The sequence below is a fragment of the Microcaecilia unicolor genome, chromosome 6 (assembly GCF_901765095.1).
Source record: "Microcaecilia unicolor chromosome 6, aMicUni1.1, whole genome shotgun sequence".
NCBI lineage: Eukaryota > Metazoa > Chordata > Amphibia > Gymnophiona > Siphonopidae > Microcaecilia > Microcaecilia unicolor.
The window spans coordinates 214,503,915-214,518,766 of NC_044036.1; the positions used below are offsets into that span (position 1 = coordinate 214,503,915).

At 47.0% G+C, this 14,852-nt stretch overlaps 1 protein-coding gene across 1 annotated transcript in view; it reads right to left on the minus strand.

The window, feature by feature from the left end:
* The window catches only part of LOC115472163 (cholesterol 7-desaturase-like), a 173,626-nt gene that overhangs the window by 57,909 nt on the left and 100,865 nt on the right, over positions 1-14,852 (minus strand). The gene's annotated exons all lie outside the window — the stretch shown is intronic.

The window sequence follows — 14,852 nt, forward strand, 5'->3', positions numbered from 1 at the left end:
ACACACAGGAAATCTAATACGATAGGCATTTAATTTTCAAGAAGGAGACTATGATAAATGAGAATGTAAAAGAACAAAAACAGAGGAGCAGCTGCAAAGGTCAAAAATTTACATCAGGCATGAATGCTATTCAAAAAATACCATCCTGGAAGCCCAGAAGAGATATTCCATGTATAGAAAAGGGGGAAGACAGCCAAACAAAAGCCAGCATGGTTAAAAAGTGAAGTGAAGGTAGCTGTGAGAGGTCAAAGCAAAATCCTTCAGTAAATGGAAGAAGGATCTGATTGAAAATAAGAAACAACATTAAGAATGGCAAAGTCAAATGCAAAGCACTGATAAGGAAGGCAAAGAGTGACTTAAAAAGAAGATTGTTTTGGAGACAAACACGTGGAGGGGCATTTTCAAAAGATCATCCAAGTATGAATTAGGATGTCCTTGTGAAGTCGGCCAAAATCAGGTAGGTATAATCGAAAAATAGTATGGACGTCCTTAGATATTCTATTATCGCAGTGCGAAACGCCCAAATCATGGAAGCCCAAAATATAGTAAAAAAGGACGCCCATCTTCCAGAACTACCAAAGGACGCCCCCAACATTCACTCTTGCCAAAATTTGTCATATGGTCCTTTGGCGGTTTTACGAGAAAGACGTCCTTATTACTATGGACTTCTCTGATGTATCTGGTTGTTCCGCAAGTACAGTGCATGTAGTTGTGGACATCCAGGTACGGGAAATATAAAGAATATTAATGTGCAAAATACAATAACAAAGACATGTTTCTTGCAGCACTGCCGAAGGACGTCCATCTTACTAGAGGGACGTCCTTCGGCAGTGCTGCAAGAAACATGTCTTTGTTACTGTATTTTGCACATCAATATTCTTTATATTTCCCGTACCTGGAAGTCCGCAATTACATGCGCTGTACTTGCGGAACATGCAGCTATGGGAAATATAAGGAACGTACATACTTTATTGTGTATATATGAAGAGGTTCGCACACTTGATAATGATTCAGATAAGAAAGACTCCGAACGTGTGAACACGTACTCATACAGTGGGGGAAATAAGTATTTGATCCCTTGCTGATTTTGTAAGTTTGCCCACTGACAAAGACATGAGCAGCCCATAATAGAAGGGTAGGTTATTGGTAACAGTGAGAGATAGCACATCACAAATTAAATCCAGAAAATCACATTGTGGAAAGTATATGAATTTATTTGCATTCTGCAGAGGGAAATAAGTATTTAATCCCTCTGGCAAACAAGACCTAATACTTGGTGGCAAAACCCTTGTTGGCAAGCACAGTGGTCAGACGTCTTCTGTAGTTGATGATGAGGTTTGCACACATGTCAGGAGGAATTTTGGTCCACTCCTCTTTGCAGATCATCTCTAAATCATTAAGAGTTCTGGGCTGTCGCTTGGCAACTCGCAGCTTCAGCTCCCTCCATAAGTTTTCAATGGGATTAAGGTCTGGTGACTGGCTAGGCCACTCCATGACCCTAATGTGCTTCTTCCTGAGCCACTCCTTTGTTGCCTTGGCTGTATGTTTTGGGTCATTGTCGTGCTGGAAGACCCAGCCACGACCCATTTTTAAGGCCCTGGCGGAGGGAAGGAGGTTGTCACTCAGAATTGTACGGTACATGGCCCCATCCATTCTCCCATTGATGCGGTGAAGTAGTCCTGTGCCCTTAGCAGAGAAACACCCCCAAAACATAACATTTCCACCTCCATGCTTGACAGTGGGGACGGTGTTCTTTGGGTCATAGGCAGCATTTCTCTTCCTCCAAAACACGGCGAGTTGAGTTCATGCCAAAGAGCTCAATTTTTGTCTCATCTGACCCCAGCACCTTCTCCCAATCACTCTCGGCATCATCCAGGTGTTCACTGGCAAACTTCAGACGGGCCGTCACATGTGCCTTCCGGAGCAGGGGGACCTTGCGGGCACTGCAGGATTGCAATCCGTTATGTCGTAATGTGTTACCAATGGTTTTCGTGGTGACAGTGGTCCCAGCTGCCTTGAGATCATTGACAAGTTCCCCCCTTGTAGTTGTAGGCTGATTTCTAACCTTCCTCATGATCAAGGATACCCCACGAGGTGAGATTTTGCGTGGAGCCCCAGATCTTGTCGATTGACAGTCATTTTGTACTTCTTCCATTTCTTACTATGGCACCAACAGTTTGTCTCCTTCTCGCCCAGCGTCTTACTGATGGTTTTGTAGCCCATTCCAGCCTTGTGCAGGTGTATGATCTTGTCCCTGACATCCTTAGACAGCTCCTTGCTCTTGGCCATTTTGTAGAGGTTAGAGTCTGACTGATTCACTGAGTCTGTGGACAGGTGTCTTTCATACAGGTGACCATTGCCGACAGCTGTCTGTCATGCAGGTAACGAGTGTGATTTGGAGCATCTACCTGGTCTGTAGGGCCAGATCTCTTACTGGTTGGTGGGGGATCAAATACTTATTTCCCTCTGCAGAATGCAAATAAATTCATATACTTTCCACAATGTGATTTTCCGGATTTAATTTGTGATGTGCTATCTCTCACTGTTACCAATAACCTACCCTTCAATTATGGGCTGCTCATGTCTTTGTCAGTGGGCAAACTTACAAAATCAGCAAGGGATCAAATACTTATTTCCCCCACTGTATAAATAAGGCCCAGCAAGACGTCCATACGTCATGGCTGTCCATGTGCTGACCCGTCCATATATGGGATGGTCATCCATATATGGAACTGTGCATGTAAGGACGTCCATCACGCATGGTCGTCTATATAAGGCAATGCACATTTTCCCATGGTTATTCACTGAGAAACATGGCTCTGAGGCGCAAGCCAAATATCAGCGATGCTGAAATTTTGTGCCTAGTGCACCTTTGCATGAAGCACTGGCGCATTCTTTTTAGGCACCACCACCACCTGCCCCCCCAGGACTGTCTCGATTCAAGCCTGGTGTCAAATAAGAGACAAATTGGAAAGGTGTTTGCTTCCCCTCCTGTAGCTACACATATAAGAGCTCCCTCAGCAATGTAAGCACTAACTGTAGTCTGCATTCAAGGGTAATCAGTGATATGTGCACATGCACATTCATTAATAGAATCTATGTACTACAAAGGAAAATGTATAAAAATGCTACAGCTATGAGCCTTGGTCCCCTGCCTAGACTTTGGTTCAGGCTCTAATATGAGGGAAAAGCTTACAGGCCTGTGTGACTCTTGCTTGAACTCCCAGTGTTGGAGCTCTAAAGAGAACAACAGGAAACACAAAGGTGGGAGTCCAAAGGACAGAGTGACATTGTGGTCAGCCATGGTGTGAGAAAGGAAAGGTGTAGCTGGATGCAGGGTCTTGCTTAAGATTTGTGGTCAAGCGAGCTAAAGACAAAACCATGTTAGCAAGATAAAAGCTACTCATTAGCATGAGCCAATCAGTGGTAACCATGACATTAGCATAGATCCAATCAGGTATATCTACTGTCATATTATCCATATCCTGAGGGCACCTATAAAAATCAGAGTATTTCCTGGTTTAAGCTAGAGAGAAGGGTTGCCACTCTCTCTCTCCAAGGGAAACCAATGTGACCAGCAGAATTGACAATTACCTAATTGCTTTCCCTTGTAAAACCTTTAATTGGTAAAGAAATTATAAAAGATTAGGAACTAATTAACACCTGTTTGCAGCTGGATTATTATATTCCTATAATTAATTGATTGTACGTGCCTATTGTCAATCACAGATTTGACTTGTATCATGGCAAATAAACTCCTCATCCCAAATGATGATCTGTGGGCTTCACTTAATGATGAAAGGCTGTAAGTATAAATGCTTTTGCTGTATCAGGCTATCTTCGCTGCATTGTATAACTTGTAATCTAAATCCAGTTTGTCATAAGGCTGGTATCTTTTCCTTAGACCTAAAGTCTCTCTTAGTGGCAATTCCTTTTAGAACTTCAACAACTTCTTGATTACCCTCAGTACTAGTGCTATTTAGAGATGGAGTCAGATTTGAGGTCTCTGAACCCTATATTAAAACAAAACCATTCCCACATCCCTACAATACTGCACAACGAACGGTACTCGCTGTCCTCATGTCCACCTCATGACATCACCTGTACCAATGTAATGCCCCCCCCCCCCCCAATCAGTGTTGTGTGTCTCTCCTATTTGATTTCCAAATGAATTTGTGGTGCTTGAAGGCAAGAGGGGCCATCACCCTGACTCCTGGTGTACAAACATATCTTGCAGAAGATTTGGCATTCGGAGGGACCTCGAAACCCTCTGGCGGAGGTTTCACTGAATCAAGCGGGAGAGCCCTGACATGATAAGGGCAGTGAGATGGTGCCTCAGGGCTCGACGTAAGTATTATAAACAAGGCACCTGTACTCATTGTTAATGTATTTATTTAATAATGCAAATGTTGTGTACAATATCAGTTTCCATGTGGCTAATATGCAACTAGTAAGTCATAACACCTCTGTCCCAGATCAAGGTCTGAGGTTGCAGCTATCCTCCCATAAGTGTGGCTGCAACTTTTCAACTACCTCCTCTGAGATGAATGAGATGACATGCCTCACTCTGTATCCCCCCTTTCTGGGTGGATACTGTTTCATGGTATTCCTGCCTGAGGTCCTACTCATAGTGGATGTCATTGCCTCATATTAAAGTTATGTGCTCCCCCCCCCCCAAAAAAAAAAAACCCAAACAAAACTGGTCAGCCAACCATAGTTGCAAATCATAATGCAAACATGCTGCTGACCAATGAGTGTGGTCTGCCAACATATCCTGTGTACTCTGTGTCAGACCAGCTTCCAGGGTTCCCTGTCATGTCATCTCATGCATCTCATATCCCATGGGTATAGCCCAGGGCTCACCACACCTTTTCCCATCCCCCGCCTCAGGCCAGCCAGCTCCGGCACTATGCAAGCCATGTTGGATGTGCTGATCTCAAAGACAATCCTTTTACATACACAGGGCGGCAGCATCAGGAGGAGGAGGCGAACGAGGAGGCCACAGCACTAGTGGCACAGGAGGAGGAGGAGGCAGAGGCAGACCAATGGGTAGGTATGCCTCCTCTGGAGGGGGAGGGGCACCCACCAGCCCCACCAGCTCTAGACAACAGTGCCGCAGTACTGCAAAACTCCTGCAGCACTGGTTGCTGTAGTCAACCTGTTGCTGCAGGACTTGGCAGCACTGCGGCACTCTATCGAGGACCGCCAGCAGACTCATAACTGGCTCATGCTGCTGGTGATAGAGATGCTGCGACGGCAATTGGAGGGGCAGGAGAGGGGAGAATGATTTGGGGGGGGGGGGGGGAATTGTAAATAGCTTGTTTTGTATATAGTTTAAATACAATTTTACACTTTTGGCACTGACCAGGGTCTGTGTGTGTACTTTGTACACTACATATGTGGTATTATCAAATGCTGGGGTTGATGTGAGAGGAGTCAGCAATCTGAGTTGCATGACAGGTGAACTGTGACAGGGAAACTTTGGTGCATATGTGTCATAAGGAGGGGAGGCTGGGTGGGCATTTCTGTTGAGGAACAGAAATGTCCAGCCTCTCCCCCCTTACCATAGAGCACCACAGCACAGAGTTGTGTAAATAATAGGTATATTGTCTAGCATTAGTGATCTGCCAAGTAGAAACTTGCAGATTACCATAGGTAGGCCATAGACGATGTTTGCTCTCTGTTCACCAGACACCCTTACTCACAAATAAACAACACTGGTGAGGGCCAGGAAGGAGCTACAAACAGCTGGGTCGTCTTTTCACATTTAATATATCAGCAATGGTATATAGTGCTGAGGAGAAAAGGGAAAACAACGGTAAAAGCATTAGATGGATATTTACTTCATCACAATTGCAATATAATACATCAGGTACAGAAGGGCACAGCCTAGGGGAATTATATAGGCATCGGGCTGTAGCCACCTGCAGGTCATTTAGAATAGGAACTGTAACCAGAACCGCTCTCCCTTACCATTACTTAAGGGCTCAAGGCCGTGGTAGGCACGCACTTTTGGCCACCTTGAAAATAGTTTGCAGGATAGAATTTAGAAATGTTGTTGTTTCATAAGTATGGAGGATTGTAGGACTGTGTTGAATAATGTGGAAAAGACATTCAGTGCATATATGCTTCCCCCCCTCCCCACCCCCCAGCAACCTTGAGAATGGGTGGGCACTTTATAAAAGGGGACTGGGGTTCACCACATAAAGAAGGATGGAACCTAGTGGGGAGACACATGAGGTGCAAAGTGGGAGAAAAACTACCAGCTAAAATACTCGTGAACCTGGTGAAAATAGAGGTAAGATTTGAATGCAGAGAACATACAGAGAATGGGGAGCCCTTGACCATGATGGATGCACACATCCATTCTCATGGCCTCTTCTCCTCCCCTCCCCCACCCCACAGGCAGCCACAACTGAGTGTGTCCAATAGAGAACAAGACATCTTTACAATGAATTGGGTAGAAACAATCATGGCTCTCAGAGTGCAGTGTATTACAGTCAAACCCTCGACTTCTCTTTGCCACACTAAACTCTCTCCTCAAGGTGCCTCCACCCCCAACTCCCCCCTCACTATCTCCCCAGACCCTAGCTGAGTTCTTCCACGACAAGGTTCAGAAGATAAACCTCGAATTCTATACCAAACCAACCCCATCTCTCCCTTCCCTTGTCCCTCCCCTTGTCCATTCTCCTATTTCCTCAACCCCTCCGTCCTTTTCCTCCTTTCCTGAAGTTACTGATGAAGAAACATCACATCTTATCTCCTCCTCAAAACGAACCACCTGCTCCTCTGATCCCATTCCTACCCACCTTCTTAACACAATCTCTCCTACTCTCACCCCTTTTATCTGTCATATCCTCAATCTCTCTCTTTCCACTGCAAACATTCCCGATGCCTTCAAACATGCTGTGGTCACACTGCTCCTGAGGAAGATTTCACTTGACCCTACCTGCCCTTCCAACTATCGACGCATCTCTCTCCTCCCCTTCCTTTCCAAATTACTTGAACGTGCCGTGCCGTTCACCACCGCTGCCTTGACTTTCTCTCATCTCAAGCTGTTCTTGACCCATTCCAATCTGGCTTTCACCCTCTTCATTCAACTGAAACTGCACTTACTAAAGATTCCAACGACCTATTCCTGGCCAAATCCAAAGTTCTCTATTCTTTCCTCATCCTTCTCGGTCTATCTGCCGCTTTTGACACTGTTGATCACAGCCTACTCCTTGATACGCTGTCTTCATTTGGATTCCAGGGCTCTGTTCTTTCCTGGTTCTCCTCCTACCTCTCGCTTCGCACCTTTAGAGTACACTCTGGTGGATCCTCTTCCACTTCTATCTCTCTACCAATCGGTGTGCCTCAGGGTTCTGTTCTCGGTCCTCTCCTGTTCTCCATCTACACTTCTTCCCTTGGCTCTCTGATATCATCCGATGGCTTTCAATACCATCTCTATGCTGATGACTCCCAAATCTACCTCTCTACCCTCGAAATCTCAACCAGCATCCAGACCAATGTATCAGCCTGCCTATCTGATATCACTGCCTGGATGTCTCAACGCCATTTGAAACTTAACATGGCCAAAACTGAGCTTCTCATCTTTCCCCCTAAACCTACCTCTCCTCTCCCCCTTTATTTCTGTGGATGTCACTACCATTCTCCCTGTCTCATCAGATAACAGCCTTGGGATCATCTTCAACAGATTGCCAAAACTTGTCGTTTCTTTCTCTATAACATCAGCAAAATCCGTCCCTTCATCTCTGAGCACTCTACCAGAACCCTTATCCACACTCTTATCACCTCTCATCTTGATTATTGTAATCTGCTTCTCACTGGCCTCCCTCTTAGCCATCTCTCTCCTCTTCAATCAGTCCAAAACTCTGCTGCACGACTCATTTTCCGCCAGTCGCTATGCTACTACTACTACTTATCATTTCTATAGCGCTACTAGACGTACACAGCGCTGTACACTTGAACATGAAGAGACAGTCCCTGCTCGACAGAGCTTACAATCTAATTAGGACAGACAAACAGGACAAACAAGAGATAAGGGAATATTAAAGTGAGGATGATAAAATAAGGGTTCTGAAAAAGAGTTAGGAGTTAAAAGCAGCATCAAAAAGGTGGGCTTTTAGCTTAGATTTGAAGATGGCCAGAGATGGAGCTTGATGCACCGGCTCAGGAAGTCTATTCCAGGCATAAGTTGCAGCAAGATAAAAGGAACGGAGTCTGGATTTAGCAGTGGAGGAGAAGGGTGCAGATAAAAGAGATTTACCCAGTGAACAGAGTTCCAGGGGAGGAATGCAGGGAGAGATGAGAGTGGAGAGGTACTGAGGAGGTGCAGAGTGAATGCACTTATAGGTCAATAAGAGGAGTTTGAACTGTATGCGGAAACGGATAGGAAGCCAGTGAAGTGACTTGAGGAGAGGGCTAATATGAGCATAACGACACTGGCGGAATATTAGTCGTGCAGCAGAATTTGAACAGATTGAAGAGGAGAGAGATGGCTAAGTGGGAGACCTGTGAGAAACAAGTTGCAATAGTCTAAGCGAGAGGTGATAAGAGTGAGGATTAGGGTTCTGGTAATGTGCTCAGAAAGGAAAGGGCGAATTTTGCTGATATTATAGAGAAAGAAATGACAGGTTTTAGCAGTCTGTATGATATGTGCAGAGAAGGAGAGGGAGGAGTCGAAGATGACCCCAAGGTTACGAGCTGATGAGACAGGAAGGATGGGAGTGTTATCCACAGAAAGAGAGAATGGGGGAGGAGGAGAGGTTGGTTTAGGGGGAAAGATAAGAAGCTCAGTCTTGGTCATGTTTAGTTTCAGATGGCGCTGAGACATCCAGGCAGCAATGTCAGACAGGCAGGCTGATACTTTGGCCTGGATTTCGGCTGAGATTTCTGGTGTGGAGAGGTAGATCTGGGAGTCACCAGCGTACAGATGATACTGAAATCCATGGGATGAGATCAGAGTACCAAGGGAAGAAGTATAGATGGAGAAAAGAAGAGGTCCCAGGACAGATCCCTGAGGTACACCAACTGACAGTGGAATAGAAGTAGAAGAGGATCCACTAGAGTATACTGAAGGTACGTTGGGAGAGATAAGAAGAAAACCAGGAAAGAACAGAGCCCTGAAATCCAAGTGAGGACAGCGTATCATGGAGTAGGCTGTGATCAACAGTGTCAAAAGCAGCAGATAGATCGAGAAGGATGAGGAAAGAAGAGAGACCTTTGGATCTGGCCAGGAACAGATTATTGGAGACTTTAGCAAGCGCTGTTTCAGTTGAATGAAGGGGGCGAAAGCCAGATTGAAGTGGATCAAGAATAGCTTGAAATGAAAGAAAGTCAAGGCAATGGCGGTGAACAGCACGTTCAAGTATCTTGGATAGGAAAGGGAGGAGGGAGATGGGGTGATAGTTGGAAGGACAGGTAGGGTCCAATGAAGGTTTTTTAAAGAAGTGATGTGACTACGGCATGTTTGAAGGCATCAGGAACAGTCGCAGTGGACAGTGAAAGATTGAGGATATGACAGATAAACGGGATGACAGTAGGAGAGATAGTGTTAAGTAGATGGGTGGGAATAGGATCAGAGGAACAGGTAGTTAGTTTTGAGGAGGAAAGAAGATGTGTAGTTTCCTCTTTAGTGATTTCAGAAAAGGAAGAAAAGGAGGCAGGGGTTGGAGGGTTGAGAGAATGGACTAAGGGAAGGAGAGGTGGAGGTGACCTGGTTGAGAATTCAAGTTTAATCTTGTGAACCTTATCATGAAAGAACTCAGCCAGAGTCTGGGGGCAAAGTGAAGGGGGGTTGGAGGTGAAGGCACTTTGAGGAGAGAGTTCAGTGTGGCAATGAGACAACGAGGGTTTGAGCCAAGAGAATTTGTCAACTGGATGTAATAGTCCTGTTTGGCAAGTATGCTCACATTAGCCCTCTCCTTAAGTCACTTTACTGGCTCCCTATCCGTTTTCACATTCAATTCAAACTTCTCTTATTGACCTATAAGTGGATTCACTCTGACGCTCCTCAGTACCTCTCCACTCTTGTCTCTCCCTACGCCCCCTCTCGGGTACTCTGTGGATAAATCTCTCTAATCTGACCCCTTCTCCTCTACTGCTAATTCAAGACTCTGTTCCTTTTATCTTGCTGCATCTCTTGCCTGGAATAGACTACCCGAGCCTGTACGTCTAGCCCCGTCTTTGGCTGTTTTCAAGTCCAAACTCAAAGTCCACCTCTTTTCCACTGCTTTTGACTCCTAACCACTACTCACTTACCCTGTCCTTTTATCCTCACCTCTTTATTCCCTTACCCTTATTGTTCTGTCTGTTTACCTGTCTTATCTAGATTGTAAGCTCTTTGAGCAGGGACTGTCTTTTTGTGAATGGTGTACAGTGCTGCGTATGCCTTGTAGGGCTATAGAAATAAGTAGTAGTAGTACAGTCCACTGCTGTCTCTTGCAATCCTCTTGACCAGCTGTCCTGCAAGATGCAAGAAGTGTTTGTTTAGCACCTACATAGCCGAAAGGGAAGAGACGGCTGAGAGGTATGAGCTTACCTTGAACTTGTGGTGCAAGAATCTGTTGGCTCCAAGGGACCAGAGGCTGCCTGCTTCAACAAAGGAAAGAGAGAATGAGGGGCAGTGAGGGAGTATATCACACACAACAAGCAGCTCCTGGAGGGTAGAGAATGGAGAGTATATGCTAAGCTACCAGCTAACACCCAGTCTGAAACTTTTAGAAAGGAAAGGTACAAAGCCCACACACCAGCTATCTTTCAAGAATTGGCAAAAAAGTTCCCCCACCCCCCCACCCCAAAAAACAAACAAACAGGTGTACAAAAGCATACAGTGGCAAAAACAAGGTTTACTATAACTGAAGCTAAAACGCTTTGAAATACCACCCCATAATCTAAAGAAAAACTTCTAAAGTGCAAGCACAGAGAAAGCCGTTTTAAAGAGGTACCAATAAAGGGAATGCAAACTTCCAAACGAGAATAGGAGCTGGGGACATTTATCATTATCAGCCATAATCGAAATAAGGACACCCAAAACACAAGAGCAGCTGGGGACGCCCATAGTTCCCCAGCCATAATCGAAATGAGGATGCCCAAATGGCCAGAGCAGCTGGGGACTTTTAGGGATGTTGTAAATAATCGAAATTAGGACGCCCATCTCAGGGACGCCCATCGTGTTTTTACATGGGCGTACCTAGGAGAGTATTTAAGCACCCTTCTCTGTATTTTCGATTCTTTGCATCGCATTGGTACAATGGCATCAAAGCAACCACCCACCCGCAAGGGTAATTTCAACGACCCTGAAATTGAGCTGCTGGTTCAGGAAATCCAGAGGAGGCACACACATCTCTTTGCTCCCATGGGTCAGAGACTGGCTGCTACAATGAAGCAGAGAGAATGGGAGGCAGTAAGGGACCGGCTCAACGCGGTCTTCCACTGTGGCAGGGATGTGGAAGACTGCAAACGGAAGTGGCGCTGGCTGAGGCGTGATGTCAGGAGGAAGGCTGGTGCCAACCCCCAAGCAGATGACACTGCTAACTTGACCCCCATCAAGTGCATCATTCATGGGCTCCTGCCCCAGGAAGGGATCCATGGCATTGGGTCGCTTGACACATCAGCATAGCCTGAGGGCTCAGGTAGGTTCACCATTAGGAAGCAGGGGGTATCTGTTGTGCTGCACTACACTCTGTTTAACACAAGTGGGGGACAGTGTGGTGCTCCTCAGTAGGAGAAGGGGTAAAAGAAATTATAAAAAAAAAAATTATAAAAAAAAAAAAGCAATACAAATCACTATTCATTACAGACCATGACACAGGGAGTAGCAGGGGGGAGGGGGAGAGTGGAGGAGGAAGGGTTTCCAGCAATGTATATGTCAATAATATATGTCAATAATATATTTAAAATATAAATAAATAAACTGTGTGTAGGTTAGCACTGTTTCACAGCTTTGGGGGCCTTCCCCATCACCAGACTCTGCATATCTCCTTCCCACACCTCTGTGCTGTAGCCACTGTGTCCTCTGCACTCCTTCCACAGTTCTATGTCTACCCACCTGCCTGTGTGGCTCTCTTGTACATAAGTCTCTGTAGTACACTGTGCTCCTTGTCTCCAGCTCTGTATCATATACAATGACATCTGTGGCTTGCCTACCAATCCCATTCCTCCCCATCTCTTTGCTGGGTCTTTGCCTGTGGGGCTATGTATATCAATGCTGAAAAACAAAAGAGGGTTATTTTGACCAACACACTTCCTCCCCTTTTGCTATGCAGGTGATGACAGCCAATCGGAGGAAGAAGCTGGTCCTAGTGGCCACCAGCCCCAGCACACAGAGCAGCAAACCAGTGGGCCTGCACAAGAAACCACACAGGACTGTGGGGTGGAACCACAGCACCCAGCAGCAGCAGCGCCGGTTCTCCCTCCACCACCCGCAGCAGAGGCTCTTCCTCCATCACCCACAGCAGAGGCTCTCCCTCCTCCACCCTCAGCCTTTGCTGATGGTGGCACTGAAGAAGAAGCTGAAGATGCAGAAGGGGGGGGGGGCACCTCCTCAGCAGAGGCCATCCAGCCAGAGGAGGCAGCTACTGCACCTCGCCACACAATTGTAGGGCCAGAATGTGCAGATGGAAGACTACCGTTGCCAGAAATTGGAGCTGAACCGGGAAGCGCTCCAGGTGCACAGGGAAGCGGTATAGGCCTATCGTGATGTGATACAGCAGCTCCAACGGCTGGAGCACAGCATCGAGGGCCTACGCCATGACCTGAAAGCACCTAGTACAGCCCTGATGCAGCAATAACAACTGGTGTCTACTTCCACCACTGCACAGCAACCACCCGCAAAGAAGAGGAGCTTGAGATCTTGAGCCTCCCCAGCCACTGGTCCAGCAGCCACCACACCAGCTCCCCTTTTGGGTCCTGTGCCCAAGTTGCAGGGCAAGCCACAGAGCGCAAGGTGGCCGCACTTCCACAGGGCAGCCGAGGCAGCAGGCTGCCTTGTGGACACAGAGGAGGAGAGTGGGAACTCATCAGAGGACTCTCAATAGAGTTCCCCTGCAGCACCAGCTGCAAAGGAACATGGTGGGAGGGGTAGGAGGGGACGGGGACAGGGGAGGGGGCAGGGAAAGTGATGGGACATGCTGGGGGGGGGGGTGAGAGTTGGAGGGAGGGTAATATGCACAGAGCGAGTGATGGTGGCGGAAGGGGGGGTGGTGTTGGTGTGTAAATACTGTGTGTGATATAAATAAATGTCAACTTACTCTCACAGAAAACTTGTCTCGATCAGTCTTTGCCTGGCTCTGACCCCCAGCTGGTGTGCACTCTGCTCTGCTCTATGGGCGGGAGGTGGAGGGGGCTCCTCATCCTGTTCATCTTGGGCCTGCTGCTGTGGTGGCTGTGGCTCTTCTGGGAGGGCCTGTCCTCTGCGCATTGCCAAATTATGTAGCATGCAGCTGGCCAGGAATATCTTTGCCACCTTTTGGGGGTTGTACAGGAGCTTCCCTCCAGAACGGCCCAGACATTGGAACCTGTTCTTAAGTTGTCCGAAGGTGCGCTCAGTGATGCCACTGGTGGTCCGATGTCTACTGTTCTAGTTCTCCTCTGACCCTGTTTGTGGGTGCACTATGGGGGTCATGAGCCAACTTTGCTGTCACCTTTGGGGAGAAGCAGGATGAGAAAGATGAGTGTGTATTGTTTGGAGCGGGTACGTTGTGGAAGTGGGGGGGGGGGGGGGGGGGGAGGAATTGTGGAAAGCTGGAGGGAGACAGTGCTGAGAGCTGCGTGGAGGGCAGATCTATGCTGCACTTACCAGTGATCTCCACTCGGTCAAACCTGCAGAAGATTCCTGAGTGCTGCAAAATATATAGGCATCATGGGTGGAACCTGGGTATTGGGCACACATGTCTAGAATCTCCCCCTGGGCGTCACACACAACTTGCATATTCATGGAGTGGAATGCTTTCCTGTTCCTATAAGTGGCCTCTCGTGCCCGGGGGGGGGGGGGGGGGGGGTCAGAGTGCGACATGTGTGCAGTCAATGGCGCCTATGACCGAGGGGAAGCGAGCTACAGCGTAGAAGTCAGCCATGTTGTTCTTCAGGGCCTGGGGGAGGGGGGGTGGGGGGGGGAAGGTGATGTACTCGGAGGTGTGGGTAAGTACATAAGCATCGCTATGTTGGGACAGACCAAGGGTCCATCGAGCCCAGCACCCTGTCACCGACAGCGGCCAAAAGAACAAGCAATTTGTCCTGCCCATCCTAGAAATACTGTATTATTCCGTCATCCTTTCAATAACATTCTATGCCCTTTTCCTCCAGCAAGCCGTTCAACCTTTTTTTGAAGTCTCCTAAGTTAACCGCCTTAACCAATTTTCCGGCAGCGAATTCCAGAGTTTAACTACGCGTTGAGTGAAGAAACATTTCCTCCGATTCGTTTTAAATTTACCACACTGCAGCTTCATCGCATGCCCCCTTGTCCTAGTATTTTTGGAAAGCGTAAACAGACGCTCCACATTGACCCGTTCCATTCCACTCCACTCATTATCTTATGACCTCTATCATATCTCCCCTCAGCCGCCTCTTCTCCAAGCTGAAGAGCCCCATCCCCTGTATTATCTTTGTCGCCCTTCTCTGCACCTCTTCCAATTCCACTATATCTTTTTTGAGGTGCGGCGACCAGAATTGAACACAATACTCGAGGTACGGTTGCACCATGGAGCGATACAATGGCAGAATAATATCCTTATTTTTGTTTTCAATCCCTTTCCTAATGATACCTAACATTCTATTTGCTTTCCTAGCCACAGCAGCACATTGAGCAGAAGTTTTCAACGTATCATCAATGATGACACCTAGATCCCGTT